The sequence below is a fragment of the Coregonus clupeaformis genome, chromosome 14, assembly GCF_020615455.1.
Source record: "Coregonus clupeaformis isolate EN_2021a chromosome 14, ASM2061545v1, whole genome shotgun sequence".
In the NCBI taxonomy this organism is placed as follows: Eukaryota; Metazoa; Chordata; class Actinopteri; order Salmoniformes; family Salmonidae; genus Coregonus; species Coregonus clupeaformis.
In genome coordinates, this window is record NC_059205.1 from 12428957 (window position 1) to 12450562 (window position 21606).

At 43.7% G+C, this 21606-nt stretch overlaps 1 protein-coding gene across 1 annotated transcript in view; it reads left to right on the forward strand.

Moving 5' to 3' along the window:
• The first annotated feature begins 508 nt into the window (after positions 1-508).
• Positions 509-21606, forward strand: part of LOC121580778 (SPRY domain-containing SOCS box protein 4-like) — a 134513-nt gene continuing 113415 nt past the window's right edge. The window contains exon 1 of the mRNA XM_041895808.2: positions 509-599. The gene's annotated coding sequence lies outside the window, so the exon portion shown is untranslated. The remainder of the gene's footprint in view (positions 600-21606) is intronic.

The window sequence follows — 21606 nt, forward strand, 5'->3', positions numbered from 1 at the left end:
TCTGGATATGTGTACAACAAAGCTCAACATTCACCTTCTGCTATCATTCAAGCTGTCTATGCATACAGTTTAATAAATCCAAGGTATGCACCACACAGAACACAAAGCACTGCAACTACCTCTGCAACGCCGTAGGGCAAACGCAGCTTTCCATTGGAAATGAACGTACTTATGGTGTTCCAAAATGTAAAAACTGTCGGTGTGATCAAGGCGTTAGCCGTGGTAGCCTATATTGGCCATATACCACAAACCCTGATGTGCCTTCTTGTTATTATAAACTAGTTACCAACATAAATAGAACAGTAAACAAGTATTTTCGCGTCATACCCGTGGTAAATTGTCTGATACACATGGCTGAAATGCTGTTTCAGCCAATGAATCAGCGTCCAGGACCCAAAACTACCCGGTTTAGAATAGCCAACAGAAGAGTGTATGAAAAGGGCAGACACTAGGACAGAAAAATAACCTAGCCAATGGCGTCACTCTTGACTTCTGTGTTGTGGTCGATTACCTCATTGACGCGTTCTAGACGAAGTGAATGGCTATTCACATTGCCTCGACTGCTCAAGCGGTTCTGAAGTAACAAAGAAACGAAGGCGGTGAGTTGCGACATTGTTTTGTATTCTTAACAACTTTGAGAGTTTCCTGTGGCGTTGACATTACACAATTGTCGCTTTGAAGTTTACTTCTCGGCGGTGAGTGTTGTTCCAATGTTCACATAGCTTCAAAATGGAAAGCGCGAGCGTTTAGGCTTCAGCGATAAATTCCGATATCTTAACAGGATGACAGCACAAACCGTCATTCTGTTGCCAAACTTTGCATAATTTCAGTGGAAATTGTTACAATTAGTCCTTGTCAGTGTTGCCAACTCCTCAGTAAGGAAAGTAGCAATTGGCTGTCCTAAACGTCATCACCTAATTTGCATAATTGGCCATGTGCATGTAATTGTGATGGAGACTGTAGGAGAGAGGAATAAAGTAATAGGAGAGACAAAAAGTGAGTAAAAAACACCCTACATTTACATTCGGCCCTGAATGTAAGCCAGGGCGGGATCAACCAGCGGCGGCTTCCCGCATGCGCGATTCATTTGCAGTCTTGACGCAGAGGGGTGAAGATATCCTGCGCTGATTGCAGCGCGAGGACTGGGTCGCCTTGGGACAGGGGTGGGGCCCACGGCAGCACCCGCTGCTCATTGAGAAGAGTAAGAACAATATGTGCTTTAACGTCAGAGTCTCCAAAAGTCTCCAATAACACCAGAAAAAGTCGCTAGATTTGTCGCTAGTCGCTTTTTTGAAAATGTGTCGCTAGAGGGGACTGAAAACTCGCTAAATATAGCGACAAAGTCGCTAAGTTGGCAACACTGGATCTTGTGCATAGAGTTGTATGGTTTGTTTAACTTCGCAATGATTGGTTTTTGTTTGACAAGTAAAAAATCAGAGTCTCAGCATCACTCTGTTAGGTGGAATTTTCCATTGCCAAAGCCCTTTGCCCCGGTTTGGGTTCCCGGTTTGGGTTCAGAGGCTAGCACAGCTGGCTGCCAGGCAATCATTGGCCAGGGAGGGTTTAGGCACTGAACAGCTGGGTACTGGGGGTCCACAGGGAGGGGACCAGGTGCCATATGTACACCACTTTAATTTGACTAAGTGTGTGTGTGTGGTGGGCGGCCAGCATTTTGCAACCCTTTGACTTGGCTGTGCGAGTTAAATGTATTGGTCGCATCGGTGCACTCAAAACATCCTATTTTTTTAGGAGGCTAAAACCATGATTTGGTCAAACAGTAAAAGTATATTATCCTCATGATTCATGTAATGAAAGTGTCTGCCTGCCTGCCCCTGTAGCCTACCTGTTTTGCTGGGGCCGGTTGCTGTGTCAAGTGAGCCACTCTCTCCTTTCTGATTATTTAACAATGAGTGTTCTGCTTGTATAACATTTTAAAATCCAATTGCGGGGAAAACACAGCTATCACAATTGGGGAGAGGAGGTTTTCAGCTTTCTGTTGGTATACTTTTTACTTCTCAATTCTGAGCTCAATAGCAACTACAGTGCATTCGGAAAGTATTCAGACCCCTTGACTTTTTCCACATTTTGTTACGTTACAGCCTTATTCTAAAATTGATTTACATTAGTTTTTTTCCTCAATCTACACACAATACCTCATAATGACAAAGCCATTTTTGCAAATGTATTTAATATGTAAATGTGATTTCAGTTTTTTATAAGTATTCAGAAGCTTTACTCAGTATTTTGGCAGCAATTACAGCCTAGAGTATTGGGTATAACACTACAAGCTAGGCACACCTGTATTTGGGGAGTTTCTCCCATTCTTCTCTGCAGATCCTCTCAAGCTCTGTCAGGTTGGATGGAGAGCATCGCTGCACAGCTATTTTCAGGTCTCTCCAGAGATGTTCGATCGGGTTCAAGTCCGGGCTCTTGTTGGGCCACTCAAGGACATTCAGAGACTTGTCCTGAAGCCACACCTGCGTTGTCTTGGCTGTGTGCTTAGGGTCGTTGTCCTGTTGGAAGGTGAACCTTTGCCCCAGCCTGAGCTCCTGTGCGCTCTGAAGCAGGATTTCATCAAGGATCTCTCTGTACTTTGCTCCGTTCATCTTTCCCTCGATCCTGACTAGTCTCCCAATCCCTGCCGCTGAAAAACATCCCCACAGCATGATGCTGCCACCACCATGCTTCACCTTAGGGATAGTGCAAGGTTTCCTCCAGACGTGACGCTTGGCATTCAGGCCAAAGAGTTCAATCTTGGTTTCATCAGACCAGAGAATCTTGTTTAGATGCCTTTTGGCAAACTCCAAGCAGGCTGTCATGTGCCTTTTACTGAGGAGTGGCTTCCGTCTGGCCACTCTACCATAAAGACCTGATTGGTGGAGTGCTGCAGAGATGGTTGTCCTTCTGGAAGTTTCTCTCATCTCCACAGAGGAACTCTGGAGCTCTGTCAGTGACCATAGGGTTCTTGGTCACCTCCCTGATCAAGGCCCTTCTCCCCCGATTGCTCAGTTTGGCTGGGCGGCCAGCTCTAAAAAGAGTCTTGGTGGTTCCAAACTGCTTCCATTTAAGAATGATGGAGGCCACTGTGTCCTTGGGGACCTTCAATGCTGCAGACATTTTTTGGTACCCTTCCCCAGATCTGTGCCTCGACACAATCCTGTCTAGGAGCTCTACGGACAATTCCTTCAACCTCATGGCTTGGTTTTTGCTCTGACATGCACTGTCAACTGTGGGACATTATATAGACAGGTGTGTGCCTTTCCAAATCATGTCCAATCAATTGAATTTACCACAGGTGGACTTAAATCTAGTTGTAGATGTCAATGGAAACAGGATGCACCTGAGCTCAATTTCGAATCTCATAGCAAAGGGTCTGAATACTTATGTAAATAAAGTATTTCTGTTTTTTATATTCTATAAATTTTCAAACATTTCTAAAAACCTGTTTTCACTTGGTCATTATGGGGTATTGTGTGTAAATTGATAAGTGAAAAAATGTATTTAATCAATTTTAGAATAAGGCTGTAACGTAACAAAATGTGAAAAAAGTATTGGGTTCTGAATACTTCCTGAATGCACTGTACTTTACAAAGATATTTGATATGGCTTTGCGAAAATGCGCATTGGTCATTGCGAGTGCATAGCCTCATTCGGCAGTAAGCTATCACTGCAATTTATTTAAAAAAATTACATAAAATGTACGTTAGATTAAAAAACCCTAGAGTTGATATCCGCTCCCCTGCGGAAATCTAATTAGCATAATACAAATCCCCATTCAAATCTGTCAATTTAAGCTAGAGATCTGTTTTATTTTGCATTGGATGCGTCTCAATCCACCGCATCTGCCAACGTTGCACTTCCGCATCAGCAGTGAAAGGTGACAGAGCTAAAGCGGTGTTTGTCAGACCATGCGACATCCCGAAAATCGATCTTCTCACAATCGTCTGTACGGTTTGGCCTACAAACTATTATGGCCCCTCTATGGAAAGATGAGACTCTCCGTTTTGCTCTATGACCCCCACAAGTGTCTTGGGACTCGTCTGAAGTTGGTACAGCCGATCTGCCAACTTAGTCCCCCCCAAATATCTGTTGTTCTATGTAGTGAATCTGTTATTCAATGCATTTGTATGGGCTAATAGCAGTAAGCCAAATTTACATTTTTTCATAAAATATATATATATACATATACTTCAAGTGGTTTTAAAATTCAAAATCAAATAGCTAAATGATCCTTGGTATGACCTTCTTAAAACAATTCCAAATAGCTTAGTAGAACCCCCCTACTCCTCCAAAGGCTTAGACAGGGCTTAGTCTGTAGAGGGTTTTTAATACATGGCTACTAGCAGTGGGTATTATCTTGAGTTTCCACTTAGGCCTACTCAGGTGATGAATTAGCCCCAAATAAATGTGCCTATGATATGTGACGGACCAGCTCAATTCAGTCTTATGTAGCAAAATTTGAATTTGTGTTTTTTACATTGGATAAAAGTAGAGACTCAGAGCTAGAAAATTGTATATCATACACTACAGTTGAGGAACAATGGGAAAGTAATTCTGCTTTGAAAGTTGATAAACTTGTAACCTCACTTTTGAGAAAATGGCCTTTGAATGTTTTGGTACACCTACTGGAGACCTCTTCTTTGTCTACACCCATTCAGCATCATTCACACCCTCTTAAGCTTTATACCCACCCATCTCTTTAAGGGTTGATCCGAGCGGTCAAGCACCCAAGCTAACTGTCTAACGTTGGCTAGATTGCTAGCTACTTCCAGACACAAATGAGAGAACAGCTCACTCTGACCATTTTACTCACCCTAGCAGAGCTGGTTAGGCTATTTTTATGTTATCCAGAGTGTTGGTGACTGCAACTGTGCTGCTGGCAACCATTTACGCTTTTTTGCCAACGTTTACTGACACCGGCCATATTCAACGGGTGTTGAGCGTTTGTAAATTTGTCAGTTATTCTGCGCTCTGGCACACTCAGACGAGAGTGCTCTGAAATCGGAGTAGCTAGCTGGAGCGAATTTACCAGCTACGTCTGTCAACAGTTAGCATTCTATTGAAATGGTTACTTGTATAGTGGAGTATTTTGTTAAGACATGTAGCTAGCTAAACAATGAACCATAATCCTAACTCATAACGTTACTACCCTGCATGAATCTACAGGTAACTAACCAACTACTAGGTTCAATGTTAGCTAGCTAGCTAACATTAGGCTATAACTAGCAAAGCAAATGTTTCTGAGATACAAATAATATTAATACACAGATCATACGCGTAACGTTAGCTAGCTGACCTAACAGCAGTCAAGCATCCAAGCTAACTGGCTAACGGTTGCTAGCTACTTCCAGACACAAATGAGAGTACAGCTAACTCTGACCATTTTACTTGAAATGGATACTTGCATAGTGGAGTCTTTTGTTAAGACATGTAGCTAGCTAGCTAAACAATGAACCATAATCCCAACGCATGAATCTGCAGGTAGCTAACCCAACCAGGTTCAATGTTAGCTAGCTAACATTAGGCTATAACTAGCAAAGCAAATGGCTCTGAGATACGAATGATATTACTACACAGATAATACTCATAACGTTAGCTAGCGAGCCAGCCAGGTAACGTTAGCTAGCTAGCTAACAGTACACTTTAACTTGAAATGAAAACTACTTTCTGACAAAATATCTGAAAATGTAGCTAGCTAGACTATCTTAACCGTATACATGGTTGGACGCTTCTCCCTCTCTCACGGATGCCATGGTTGCCCTTAGTTTGAAGATGTAATCCGGAGACAGGTGTTTTCTCCATCTCCTTAGCTATCATACTCTATTTCCACTGATATCAAAACTCGATCCTCCAGAAAGTGGAGAGCAACACTTATGCAGTTCTACTATGTGATATATATTTTTTTAAAGCTGCGTTAGACAGGATTACCTACACATACTGACCAGCTCAAATAGACAGAAGCGTGCTACATGGCAGACCAATCTAAACTCATATCTCAGCATGTCCAGCCCACTCATTATCTCAGCCAATCATGTCTAGCGGGAAGGTTGCTGTCTTTTTCTGTGGCTAAACCAACTAGGCTCGTAATTTAACCATTTTATTCGTATTTACAGATGGCAGACACGTTTTTTATTAAGGCACATGAAAGTTGACGTTCCATGATGATACTCATATTTTCTGTTGCGTGACGGCAGATGTTTTTGTTTTTGTTGGTGCAGCCAAATAATGTGCTGGTGCCACAAACTGAAAAACTTACTGGCACCAGTGCCACCAAGGGAAAATGTTAGTCTGGAGCCCTGAGTGGGCCCTCATACCATCATGGCCACCTAATCATCCCCAGCTTCCAATTGGCTCATTCATCCTCCCTCCTCTCCCCTGTAATTATTCCCCAGGTCATTGGTGCAAATGAGAATGTGTTCTCAGTCAATTTACCTGGTAAAAAAAATTGTGGGTGATGATTGATGCCCTGTCAAGGGTGTTGGGGAGGAGCGGCAAGAAGGAGGGATGGATAGAGGGAGAGAAGAGGAGGAAGAGGGATACAGTGCCATGGTGACAGGGAGTGATTTATCTGTCTGCTGGATCTGCCCAGCCAGTCACAACGGGAGACCAGAGGCACCTCAGGACAGTGTCTGTTTACCAGCTCTCTCTCTTCCATCTCTCATTCTCTCTCTTCCATGTCTTATTCTCTCGGTCTAACTTTCTCTTTGTTTCTTCTGTCTTTCTCGCTCTTTCTCTTATTCTTCTTTCATTCTATCTCTGCCTCATATACCACAACTTTCTATTACTGTCTTCAACCCCCTCAGCTCTCTCCCTGCCTCAACCCCCTCAGCTATCTCCCCGCCTCAACCCCCTCAGCTGTCTCCCCGCCTCAAACCCCTCAGCTGTCTCCCCGCCTCAACCCCCTCAGCTGTCTCCCAGCCTCAACCCCCTCAGCTGTCTCCCCGCCTCAACCCCCTCAGCTGTCTCCCCGCCTCAAACCCCTCAGCTGTCTCCCAGCCTCAACCCCCTCAGCTGTCTCCCCGCCTCAACCCCCCTCAGCTGTCTCCCCGCCTCAAACCCCTCAGCCTTCTCTCCCAGCCTCAACCCCCTCAGCTCTCTCTCCCAGCCTCAACCCCTCAGCCTTCTCTCCCAGCCTCAACCCCCTCAGCCTTCTCTCCCAGCCTCAACCCCCTCAGCTCTCTCTCCCAGCCTCAACCCCCTCAGCTCTCTCTCCCAGCCTCAACCCCCTCAGCCTTCTCTCCCAGCCTCAACCCCCCCAGCTCTCTCTCCCAGCCTCAACCCCCTCTGCCTTCTCTCCCTGCCTCAACCCCCTCTGCTCTCTCTCCCAGCCTCAACCCCCTCCGGTCTCTCTCCCTGCTTCAACCCCCTCAGGTCTCATGCTCTTTCTTTTCATCCTCTCGTCCTTCCTCTCAGCCAATCTGTCAAACCACAACTTTCTTTCTCGTTCTGTCCTCCCATCCATTCTCTTCTCTCTCTTTGCCGCAATATCACAACGATATTTCACCCTCTATCTCTCATTCTCATGCCATCCGACTCACTTCCCTTCAGCTCTAGTTCTCTTTTTTTACTTCATTCATTTGTCTTGTCATCTCGCTTTTGCATTTTCTTCCCTCTTTCGTGCTCTCTCAATCTCAGATGTTCTCCCTTTTATCCACACTCACTCTCATTACATCTCTCTCTCTCTCTCTCTGTCTCTTCCCCTTTTCTCTCTTTCTCTCTCACCTAAAGTTATGAGGATGTATTAAGGAGAGATGTTCAGTTGACAGATGGGGTTCAGTTAATAGCCTAATCGACCAGCTGCTATCCCTCCTATTACAAGACTGAAGCCCTATAAACATGGCCATATCTACGTTATGGCATTTATACCATTTCATTTGTTACATCATTTTATCTTCCAGGTGTCTGCTTAAATTTAGCATAAAGGTCCTGTCTGAAAAAAAGATGCATATACATACAGTACATATATTTATAAATAATGACAGGGATAGAACAATAAAGTCAGTGACTTATAGTATTTCCATTGTGGTCCCTGAAGTCCTGAGATGAAGATTGTCTTTCAAGTGAGACCTGGCCAAGATGGTAGCAGTTCTAGTTAGTTTGTTGTTTTCGTTTACACACTTGCTTAGCTATTCCACCAGGGCTGTATGTTAGCACAGCAGGAGGGCAGAATGTACAGTGTATGTCAAGGTGTCAACAGGTGTATTTTGTTCCTCCTCGAAGACTGAGGTATCTGGGGTTGCTTTCATATTCAGTGGCGCACACAAACACACTGCCATTGTAGGTGTTCAATCAACTCTCTCGCTCTCTCTTTCTTGCCCCCCTCTCTGTGTGTTCCTGTCTCTCTCTTCACTAAGTGTTGAACACTGATCGAATGCAGGAAATCACCTGGCATTAAATGTTGCACCTATGACAAAATAATCATGGCTGGCTGCAAGACTACACTACATGACAAAAAGTATGTGGACACCCCTTTTCAGCCACACCAGTTGCTGACGGGTGTGTAAAATCGAGCACACAGCCATGCAATCTCCATAGACAAACATTGGCAGTAGAATGGCCCGTGCTGAAGTGCTCAGTGATCTTCAGCGTGGCACCGTCATAGGATGCCACCTTTCCAACAGAGCATGTGCCAAGGTACCATGTATCTGACATGACGCCAAACCAGATAGATAATGACCATATGAGTAGCAACTATCCAACTCGTTTCATTACTCTAATAATGTGCAAACACCTCTGTACAATAACAAAGCATATTACACTAGAAACAGTAACAAACTATAGTATAGTATTTTACAATTCGCTTACATGACTCACAAGCAACCTAATACAGATGACAACATACATGAAAGGCAATTTGCGTGAGTAAATGTAACCAACTAACATTGATAAGTAAGCAATTCTATCAATAACAGTATTATCATCACTAGCAATATGCTTGAATTGAACTTACAAACAAATATTTTCAGAGACTAAAGTGTGACAAGAAATAGCTGCACAGAAAGAACTGTATCGTAGCGTTGTTTTTAGCTGCTTGTCTGCATGCAGAATGACTACTCTACTCCCGGTTTTTGTGCAGTCTTTCTAAGTACCAGAAAGCTCCACTAGGGGGTGATAAACACCATGGAACACAATGAAATGTCAATCTTAACCACTAATAAAATAATATGTTACCTTCTAACAGGATGGCAGCATATATATATATATATATATATATATATATATATATATATATATATATATATATATACATTACATTTTTTTATTTTATATTTCAGATTGTTCAAAGTAGCCACCCTTTGCCTTGATGATAGCTTTGCACACTCTTGGCATTCTCTCAACCAGCTTCACCTGGAATGCTTTTCCAACAGTCTTGAAGGAGTTCCCACATATGCTGAGCACTTGTAGCTGCTTTTCCTTCACTCTGCCGTCCGACTCATCCCAAACCATCTCAATTCGGTTGAGGTCGGGTGATTGTGGAGGCCAGGTCATCTGATGCAGCAGTCCATCACTCTCCTTCTTGGTCAAATAGCCCTTACACAGCCTGGAGGTCCTGTTGAAAAACAAATGATAGTCCCACTAAGCGCAAACCAGATGGGATGGCGTATCGCTGCAGAATGCTGTGGTAGCCATGCTAGTTAAATGTGCCTTGAATTCTAAATAAATCACAGGTAGTGCCACCAGCAAAGCACCTTCACACCACCTCCATGCTTCACGGTGGGAACCACACATGTGGAGATCATCCGTTCACCTACTCTGCATCTCACAAAGACATGGCAGTTGGAACCAAAAATCTCAAAGGACAGATTTCCACCGGTCTAATGTCCATTGCTCGTGTTTCTTGGCCCAAGCAAGTCTCTTCTTATTATTGGTGTCCTTTAGTAGTGGTTTCTTTGCAGCAAATCGACCATGAAGGCCTGATTCACGCAGTCTCCTCTGAACAGTTCATGTTGAGATGTCTGTTTCTTGAACTCTGTGAAGCATTTATTTGGGCTGCAATTTCGAAGGCTGGTAACTCTAATGAACTTATCCTCTGCAGAAGAGGTAACTCTGGGTCTTCCATTCCTGTGGTGGTCCTCATGAGAGCCAGTTTCATCATAGCGCTTGATGGTTTTTGCGACTGCACTTGAAGAAACTTTCAAAGTTCTTGAAATGTTCCGTATTGACTGACCTTCATGTCTTAAAGTAATGATGGACTGTCGTTTCTCTTTGCTTATTTGAGCTGTCCTTGCCATAATATGGACTTTCTTTTACCTAATAGGGCTATCTTCTGTATACCACCCCTACCTTGTCACAACACAACTGATTGGCTCAAACGCATTAAGAAGGAAGTAAATTCCACAAATTAACTTTTAACAATGCACACCTGTTAAATGAAATGCATTCCAGGTGACTATCTCATGAAGCTGGTTGAGAGAATGCTAAGAGTGTACAAAGCTGTCATCAAGGCAAAGGGTGGCTACTTTGAAGAATCTCAAATATAAAATATATTTTGATTTGTTTAACACTTTTTTGGTTACTACATGATTCCATATGTGTTATTTCATAGTTTTGATGACTTCACTATTATTCTGCAATGTAGAAAATAGTAAAAATAAAGAAAAACCCTTGAATGAATAGGTGTGTCCAAACTTTTGACTGGTAGTGTATATTACATGTGTTGCTCATGTGCGTGCATGTTGCAGTGTGATATGAAATGTGTGTAATGCTACAAAATGATTTAGAGTGTGTGTGTTTGATCGAATCCCAGTGTGTGTACTGTGTAGGTAGGCTATACCTCATGTATGTGTATGACTGGTTTGCCATGTCTGGGGTGTATGTATTCATTCTGTACAGTGGTTTCATTTTTTTAGTTTTTTACATTTTAGTCATTTAGCAGACGCTCTTATCCAGAGCGACTTACAGTTAGTGAGTGCATACATTTATTTATTTTTCTCCATACTGGCCCCCCGTGGGAATCGAACCCACAACCCTGGCGTTGCAAACGCCATGCTCTAGCAACTGAGCTACATCCCTGCCGGCCATTCCCTCCCCTACCCTGGACGACGCTGGGCAAATTGTGCGCCGCCCCATGGGTCTCCCGGTCGCGGCCGGCTACGACAGAGCCTGGATTCGAACCAGGATCTCTAGTGGCACAGCTAGCACTGCGATGCAGTGCCTTAGACCACTGCGTCTCTGTGTTCTTCTATCACATACAGACTTAGCTGTGGTTGTCTTGTGATGTCATACAGTATGTGGTCTGTGTGGTTTGACCTGGTGTCTTTTGCTCATGTCGTTTATAACTAAATCCATAGATACTGATTTAAAGTCAGTTTAATGTTCATCCCCCTAATGATTTAAGGTTAGGATTTTGAGAGAGTAAGCTGATTTTAGATCTGTACCTAGTCACACATATGGCCAGAAGTTTTTCCTGATAACGTGATCTGACCAGGAAAAACTCCTGGCCTTAACTAGACTATAGACTGTTTATCCACCTCCTTTGGTCTGCAGCTCTGACGTATTTTACTCTTCATAACAGTCAGCATATAAAATGCCTGTGGTTTATCTGATGCCTTTGATGGTAACACCATATGACCGTGTTGACGTTATCTCTTAGCACTGTGTGATTGAGATTAACAGGGCACATGATCCGACACTACCGTATTCATCGCTCTGGATAAGAGCGTCTGCTAAATGACAAAAAAAAATATATATATATTTTTTTTAAATCCCAATGTCCTTCAGCTCTTTACCGCTGGCTGTATCATGAAAGTGTTTATAGTCATGAATATTTAGATCTACAGAGAAGAAGACGGTGGAGACTCGTGGCTTGACTGCAATGATTATTGAGGGTGGACGTACACACATGCATAAGCACACACACACGCCCTGCCACACGCATGCATGCACACACACACACCCACCCTGCCACACGCATGCATGCACACACACACACCCACCCTGCCACACGCATGCATGCACACACACACACCCACCCTGCCACACGCATGCATGCATGCACACACACACACACCCTGCCACCAGTCAGTAGTAGACAATGGATGGTGCACCTGGTTTAGGACAGCAGCTGGTTCTATCGGCTCCCTACTGTTAGACCCTACTTTGGCCGCCATTCCTTTCAGTTCTCTGCTGCCAATGACTGGAACGAATTGCAAAAATCTCTGAAGCTAGAGACTCTTATCTCCCTCACTAACTTTAAGCATCAGTTGTCAGAGCACTGCACCTGTACACAGCCCATCTGAAATTAGCCCACCCAACTACCTCATCCCCATATTGTTATTTATTTTGCTCATTTGCACCCCAGTATCTCTATTTGCACATCATCTCTTACACATCTATCATTCCAGTGTTAATACTAATTGTAATTATTTTGCACTATGGCCTATTTATTGCCTTACCTCCATAACTTGCTACATTTGAACACACTGTATATATATTTTCTGTTGTATTTTTGACTTTATGTTTTGTTTTACCCCATATGTAACTCTGTGTTGTTGTTTTTATCGCACTGCTTTGCTTTATCTTGGCCAGGTCGCAGTTGTAAATGAGAACTTGTTCTCAACTGGCTTACCTGGTTAAATAAAGGTGTAAAAAATAAATAAAATAAAAAGACAATGAGGAGATGACAGAGGAGGGTTTGGTTGGTGTTGGTGGGTTAGTAGCCAGGGGGTTTGTGTGAGGTTCTATATGGTAGTGAATGGCCAGACCTCAGGTGTTCACCAGCATAGAAGTGTGTGTGTGTGACGACAGTTTGTGTTGACATCAGAACCACGTCAGTGATGAGCTAGCATCTGAGTCACGCTGTCTAGGAGCACGAGGGACAACTAGGGGACTGGAGTCAGTCAGTCATGTTTCTGCTTTGGATGATGTCATGAGGTAGGAAGAAAGGAGGGAGAAAGAGGAGGTGGTGACATGAGGAAGTGACTGGCAGATGGGAAGACGGTGATGACAAGATTGAGGAGGATAGAGAGATGGTGTAAAGGAAAGAGAAGGGAAGATATAAAGGTTACCATTGGCTAGACGGCTGTCAGTTCTGAGAAACAGTGTAGAGCACGTGTGGGTGGTGTGTTTGGAGAGCGAATGAGACTGAGTGTATTTGTGTGTGTGGGCATGCTGGGTCACTTTGCCTGGGCTGGCTCACTGTATTGACAGGCGTCACTGTTAGCCCATAGAAAGGAACCTAGTAGTTTGCATAGAGTATTATACAACAATATGGAAACACAAGTGGACCAGCATATAGACGTCTCATAGATGGGATAGTCTAAATAATAATAATAATAATAATAATAACCCATTTAATAATCCTCCCATATGTTAGCCTACATTAGTCTACCACGCACGTACAGTACCAGTCAAACGTTTGGACACACCTACTCATTCAAGGGTTTTTCTTTATTTTTACTATTTTCTACATTGTAGAATAATAGTGAAGACATCAAAACTATGAAATAAAACATATGGAATGATGTAGTAACCAAATAAGTGTTAAACAAATAAATATATTTGAGATTTTTCAAATAGCCACCTATATTTTGATTTGTTTAACAGGAGAGAAGAAAGTAGGAAAGGAAGAGGAGGTGCAGAGCAGGAAGAGAGGATGTAGCAATGTTCACAGCAACAATGCAACAACACTCAATAGAATGCACTACAACTCAATAGAATGCAATAAAACTCAATAGAATGCAATAAAACTCAATAGAATGCAAGAAAATTCAATAGAATGCAAGAAAATTCAATACAATGCAAGAAAATTCAATACAATTCAATACAATGTAATAAAACTCTAGAATGCAATACAATTCAGTCGAATGCAATAGAATCAGTAGACTATTGTGTCTAAGTGAATGATAAAGAATGAACTGCTATTTCCACCCTGACTTTGTCATTGAAGGCATCTTACTCAATGGACTTGATTTTACAGAATTATCTGATTTCGATAGGATGAGGATCTTGGCTATAATCTTAATTCTCAATGAAATTAGCCTTTTTAATGTTCAAGAAATACACAGATAAACATAAACACACTATCGCTCTCCTCTCTCACTGTAGGGCGTACTCACACAGTGTTAAAAAAGACTGAAGACTCCAAGGTATTATGTAATCCCAATTAGCACTGAATATTATCTTTACGAGGAAGACTTGTGTGGCATGTAACTGTGGGCATGTGTAACTGTGTGGTTTGAGCTAGGGGTCTGAACTTTTAAACGTTAAAATGTTTAAACGAAGTTGGGATCCTTATCGTTAAGAAAAATCCTTTACCGAAAAACGATGTCCCCTCGCTCTCCTTCGCGCTGGCCTGCCTGCTCTCTCTCTCTTTGCTAATGACGCGAGTGTGTGTTAAGTCTGTTGCGTGTAGAATATCCTAGTTAAGGCTATTCATGGTACTGATGTCGCCGGGATACAGAGGTATCTTCTGGCCAGTCTTGCGATCACGGGTAAGCTCCTCTTGTGGGGGTGGAGGTGTTTTTGTCTCATAATATGAAATTACAGTAGCCTACCGGTATAACCTGTATTGATTACCCTTTTCAGAAGAAATGGTATGTGGCCCCTTGAAAGCGCTATGGCATGTTTATTTGTCTGTTAGGGTAGGCTACACTTTAAATACAGACACGAAACCTTCTCTGGAGACATTAACAGCATTTTCAAATCAAATTTTATTTGCCACATGCGCCAAATACAACAGGTTTAGGCCTTACAGTGAAATGCTTACTTACAAGCCCTTAACCAACAATGCAGTTTTAAGATTTTAAAAAAAGTGTTCAGTAAAAATGGATAAGTAAAAAATAATTGAAGAGCAGCAGTAAAATAAAATAACAGTTAGGGAGGCTATATACAGGGGGTTCCGGTACAGAGTCAATGGGGGGAGGGGGACGGGTTAGTCAAGGTAATTGAGGTAATATGTACAGTGGCTTGCAAAAGTATTCACCCCCTTGACATTTTTCCTATTTTGTTGCCTTACAACCTGGAATTAAAATGGATTCTTTAGGGGGTTTGTATCATTTTGATTTACACAACATGCCTACCACTTTGAAGATGCAAAATATTTTGTATTGTGAAACAAACAAGAAATAAGACAAAAAGACAGAAAACTTGAGCGTGCGTAACTATTCACCCCCCCCAAAGTCAATACTTTGTAGAGCCACCTTTTGCAGCAATTACAGCTGCAAGTCTCTATAAGCTTGGCACATCTAGCCACTGGGATTTTTGCCCATTGTTCAAGGCAAAACTGCTCCAGCTCCTTCAAGTTGGATGGGTTCCGCTGGTGTACAGCAATCTTTAAGTCATACCACAGATTCTCATTTGGATTGAGGTCTGGGCTTTGACTATTCCAAGACATTTAAATGTTTCCCCTTAAACCACTCAAGTGTTGCTTTAGCAGTATGCTTAGGGTCATTGTCCTGCTGGAAGGTGAACCTCCGTCCCAGTCTCAAATCTCTGGAAGACTGAAACAGGTTTCCCTCAATAATTTCCCTGTATTTAGCGCCATCCATCATTCCTTAAATTCTGACCAGTTTCCCAGTCCCTGCCGATGAAAAACATCCCCACAGCATGATGCTGCCACCACCATGCTTCACTGTGGGGATGGTGTTCTCGGGGTGATTAGAGGTGTTGGGTTTGCGCCAGACATAGCGTTTTCCTAGATGGCCAAAAAGCTCAATTTTTGTCTCATCTGACCAGAGTACCTTCTTCCATATGTTTGGGGAGTCTCCCACATGCCTTTTGGCAAACACCAAACGTGTTTGCTTATTTTTTTCTTTAAGCAATGACTTTTTTTATGGCCATTCTTCTGTAAAGCCCAGCTCTGTGGAGTGTACGGTTTAAAGTGGTCCTATGGACAGATACTCCAATCTCCGTTGTGGAGCTTTGCAGCTCCTTCAGGGTTATCTTTGGTCTCTTTGTTGCCTCTCTGATTAATGCCCTCCTTGCCTGGTCCGTGAGTTTTGGTGGGCGGCCCTCTCTTGGCAGGTTTGATGTGGTGCCATATTCTTTTCATTTTTTAATATTGGATTGAATGGTGCACAGTGGGATGTTCAAAGTTTCTGATATTTTTTTATAACCCTGATCTGTAATTCTTCACAACTTTGTCCCTGACCTGTTTGGAGAGCTCCTTGGTCTTCATGGTGCCGCTTGCTTGGTGGTGCCCCTTGCTTAGTGGTGTTGCAGACTCTGGGGCCTTTGAGAACAGGTGTGTATGCAGGTTTTCCTACTTACAAAGCATGTAGAGGTCTGTCATTTTTATCATAGGTACACTTCTACTGTGAGAGACGGAATCTAAAACAAAAATCCAGAAAATCACATTGTATGATTTTTAAGTAATTCATTTGCATTTTATTGCATGACATAAGTATTTGATACATCAGAAAAGCATAACTTATTAATTGGTACAGAAACCTTTGTTTGCAATTACAGAGATCATACGTTTCCTGTAGGTCTTGACCAGGTTTGCACATACTGCAGCAGGGATTTTGGCCCACTCCTCCATACAGAACTTCTCCAGATCCTTCAGGTTTCGGGGCTGTCGCTGGGCAATACGGACTTTCAGCTCCCTCCAAAGGTTTTCTATTGGGTTCAGGTCTGGAGACTGGCTAGGCAACTCCAGGACCTTGAGATGCTTCTTACGGAGCCAGTCCTTAGTTGCCCTGGCTGTGTGTTTCGGGTCGTTGTCATGCTGGAAGACCCAGCCACGACCCATCTTCAATGCTCTTACTGAGGGAAGGAGGTTGTTGGCCAAGATCTTGCGATACATGGCCCCATCCATCCTCCCCTCAATACGGTGCAGTCGTCCTGTCCCCTTTGCAGAAAAGCATCCCCAAAGAATGATGTTTCCACCTCCATGCTTCACGGTTGGGATGGTGTTCTTGGGGTTGTACTCATCCTTCGTCTTCCTCCAAACACGGCGAGTGGAGTTTAGACTAAAAAGCACTATTTTTGTCTCATCAGACCACATGACCTTCTCCCATTCCTCCTCTGGATCATCCAGATGGTCATTGGCAAACTTCAGATGGGCCTGGACATGCGCTGGCTTGAGCAGGAGGACCTTGCGTGCGCTGCAGGATTTTAATCCATGACGGCGTAGTGTGTTACTAATGGTTTTCTTTGAGACTGTGGTCCCAGCTCTCTTCAGGTCATTGACCAGGTCCTGCCGTGTAGTTCTGGGATGATCCCTCACCTTCCTCATGATCATTGATGCCCCACGAGGTGAGATCTTGCATGGAGCCCCAGACTGAGGGTGATTGACCGTCATCTTGAACATCTTCCATTTTCTAATAATTGCGCCAACAGTTGTTGCCTTCTCACCAAGCTGCTTGCCTATTGTCCTGTAGCCCATCCCAGCCTTGTGCAGGTCTACACTTTTATCCCTGATGTCCTTACACAGCTCTGGTCTTGGCCATTGTGGAGAGGTTGGAGTCTGTTTGATTGAGTGTGTGGACAGGTGTCTCTTATACAGGTAACGAGTTCAAACAGGTGCAGTTAATACAGGTAATGAGTGGAGAACAGGAGGGCTTCTTAAAGAAAAACTAACAGGTCTGTGAGAGCCGGAATTCATACTGGTTGGTAGGTGATCAAATACTTATGTCATGCAATAAAATGCAAATTAATTACTTAAAAATCATACAATGTGATTTTCTGGATTTTTGTTTTAGATTCCGTCTCTCACAGGCATCCTCTACTGACGGAATGAGATCTACAGTGGGGGAAAAAAGTATTTAGTCAGCCACCAATTGTGCAAGTTCTCCCACTTAAAAAGATGAGAGAGGCCTGTAATTGTCATCATAGGTACACGTCAACTATGACAGACAAAATGAGGAAAAAAAATCCAGAAAATCACATTGTAGGATGTTTTATGAATTTATTTGCAAATTATGGTGGAAAATAAGTATTTGGTCAATAAAAAAAGTTTCTTAATACTTTGTTATACCCTTTGTTGGCAATGACACAGGTCAAATGTTTTCTGTAAGTCTTCACAAGGTTTTCACACACTGTTGCTGGTATTTTGGCCCATTCCTCCATGCAGATCTCCTCTAGAGCAGTGACGTTTTGGGGCTGTCGCTGGGCAACACGGACTTTCAACTCCCTCCAAAGATTTTCTATGGGGTTGAGATCTGGAGACTGGCTAGGCCACTCCAGGACCTTGAAATGCTTCTTACGAAGCCACTCCTTCGTTGCCCGGCGATGTGTTTGGGATCATTGTCATGCTGAAAGACCCAGCCACGTTTCATCTTCAATGCCCTTGCTGATGGAAGGAGGTTTTCACTCAAAATCTCACGATACATGGCCCCATTCATTCTTTCCTTTACACGGATCAGTCGTCCTGGTCCCTTTGCAGAAAAACAGCCCCAAAGCATGATGTTTCCACCCCCATGCTTCACAGAAGGTATGGTGTTATTTGGATGCAACTCAGCATTCTTTGTCCTCCAAACACGACAAGTTGAGTTTTTACCAAAAAGTTCTATTTTGGTTTCATCTGACCATATGACATTCTCCCAATCCTCTTCTGGATCATCCAAATGCACTCTAGCAAACTTCAGACGGGCCTGGACATGTACTGGCTTAAGCAGGGGGACACGTCTAGCACTGCAGGACTTGAGTCCCTGGCGGCGTAGTGTGTTACTGATGGTAGGCTTTGTTACAATGTTACAATGTTGTTTCTGGTGTCCTTTGACAGCTCTTTGGTCTTGGCCATAGTGGAGTTTGGAGTGTGACTGTTTGAGGTTGTGGACAGGTGTCTTTTATACTGATAACAAGTTCAAACAGGTGCCATTAATACAGGTAACGAGTGGAGGACAGAGGAGCCTCTTAAAGAAGAAGTTACAGGTCTGTGAGAGCCAGAAATCTTGCTTGTTTGTAGGTGACCAAATACTTATTTTCCACCATAATTTGCAAATAAATTCATAAAAAATCCTACAATGTGATTTTCTGGGAAAAAAATCCTCAATTTGTCTGTCATAGTTGACGTGTACCTATGATGAAAATTACAGGCCTCTCTCATCTTTTTAAGTGGGAGAACTTGCACAATTGGTGGCTGACTAAATACTTTTTTCCCCCACTGTATATCCATCCAGGATACCTGGGCCAGGTCAATTAGGACGGCCTGCTCGCTAAAGTGTTTTAGGGAGCGTTTGACAGTGATGAGGGGTGGTCGTTTGACCGCGGACCCGTTACGGACGCAGGCAATAAGGCAGTGATCGCTGAGATCCTGGTTGAAGACAGCGGAGGTGTATTTAGAGGGTAAGTTAGTCAGGATGATATCTATGAGGGTACCCATGTTTATGGATTTAGGGTTGTACCTGGTAGGTTCGTTGTTAATTTGTGTGAGATTGAGGGCATCTAGTTTGGATTGTAGGATGGCCGGGTGTTAAGCATATCCCAATTTAGGTCACCAAGCAGTACGAACTCTGAGTATAAATGGGGGGCAATCAATTCACATATGGTGTCCAGGGCACAGCTGGGGGCTGAGGGGGGTCTATAGCAAGCGGCAACAGTGAGAGATTTATTTCTGGAAAGGTGGATTTTTAGAAGTAGAAGCTCAAACTGTTTGGGCACAGACCTGGATAGTATGATAGAGCTCTGCAGGCTATCTCTACAGTAGATTGCAACTCCACCCCCTTTGGCAGTTCTATCTAGACGGAAAATGTTATAGTTGTGGATGGACATTTTAGAATTTTCAGAACAGAGTGTGCTAACGCAGTGAATAACTCAAACTTAGGAAGGAGACTTCTGATATTAACATGCAAGAAACCTAGGTTTTTACGGTTACAGAAGTCAACAAATGATAGCGCCTGGGGAGTAGGAGTGATACTGAGGGCTGCAGGGCCTGGGTTAGCCTCTACATCACCAGAGGAACAGAGGAGGACTAGAATAAGGATACGGCTAAAGGCTTTAAGAACTGGTCTTCTAGTGCGTTGGGTGCATAGAATAAAGGGGGCAGATTTCCGGGCGTTGTAGAAAAGATTCAGGGCATTATGTACAGACAAGGATATGTAAGGATATGAGTAAAGTGGAGGTAAACCTAAGCGTTGGGTAACAATGAAAGAGATAGCATCACTGGAGGCACCGATTGAGTCAGTCTCCGCGTATATGGGGGGTGGGACAAAGGAGCTATCTAAGGCAGGTTTAGCTGGGCTGGGGGATCTACATTGAAATAGTACAATAAGAAATAACCGAAACAGCAATAAGCAAACCATATTGACATGGGAGAGAGGCATAAAGCAATCACAGGTGTAATTTGAGAGAGCTAAGACAACAGCTGGTAATGGCGACACAGTTTGGGCTGAGGCTAAACATAAACAGGATGCGGTACCGTAAAAAGGAACAGTCCAGCAGGCATCAGCTGTATAGCTGTGTTATCATAAGGTCCGGTGAACAGCAATCGGATAGTTCGGAGGTAGTTCAGGGGCTGCTAAAGCACTAGCGAGCAAGAGGCCACGGCTAGCGTGTGCTAGCGGGCCGGGGCTAGCAGATGGAATCTTCGTGGTCGACGTCGTAACGGGAAGCCTGTTGTAACCACATCAGACGATTTCGTCGGCAGACCAGTCGTGTTGGATCGGCGGGGCTCCGTGTCAACACTAGGTGGTCCCGTCCGGTTGACAGAGAGGCAGATAGCCGGGAGATGGGCCTAGCTCAGGCTGATTAGCAAAACCACAACGTCCATTTTGTTGCAGCTAGCTGGTAGCGATGAATCCGGTGTTAAAGGTCCAGTGATTCAGTGATTCCGGCAGAAAAACTGATATGTTCTGGGTCGATAACGCGCGGTGCAGACAGTGCAGACAGTGCAGACTGGCCGAATAATAGTCCAGGCTAGAGCTGGCTGGTAGGTGGTGCAGGCCACGGACAATGGTGAAAAACCGCTAACGGTAGCTAATAGCAACTAGCTAGTTAGCTGGCTACTCCCGTCCGGTAGACCGAGAGGTAGATAGCCGGGATATGGACCTGGCTCTAGGCTAGCTCGAGGCTAACTGGTGCTTGCATCGGGGGCAGTGGTGATTAGCCAAACAGCAACATCCATTCGGTTGCGGCTAGCTAGTTGCGATCCGGTGATTAATGTCCAGTGATAAAATTATTCCGGCAGAAAAATCCAATGTTCTGTGTGAAATACCACTAACTGTGGCTAATAGCAAGTAGCTAGTTAGCTGGCTAGCTAGTTTCAACTGGAGATTCTAGATAAAAGGTAAGTCAATAATAGAATCCGTTCCACATTGAGTGAGGCGGGATGCAGGAAAGTATATTTTGTAGAAGGATAAAGTCTGATAGGGAAATATGTACAAAAAATAGGAAACAAATGGGTATTTACAGGCTATTTACAGACACACGACAAGAACAGGACTGCACTGCTACGCCATCTTGGATGCTAAGTCTATGACTATGGTGGCTGGAATAGAGGTACTGGGTGGCAGGAAGCTTGGCCCCAGTGATGTGCTGGGCCGTACGCACTACCCTTTGTAGTGCCTTGCGGTCGGAGGCCAAGCAGTTGCCATACCAGGCGGTGATGCAACCAGTCAGGATGCTCTCGATGGTGCAGCTGTAGAACTTTGAGGACCCATGCCAAATCTTTTCAGTCTCCTGAGGGGGAATAGGCTTTGTCGTGCCCTCTTCACGACTGTCCTGGTG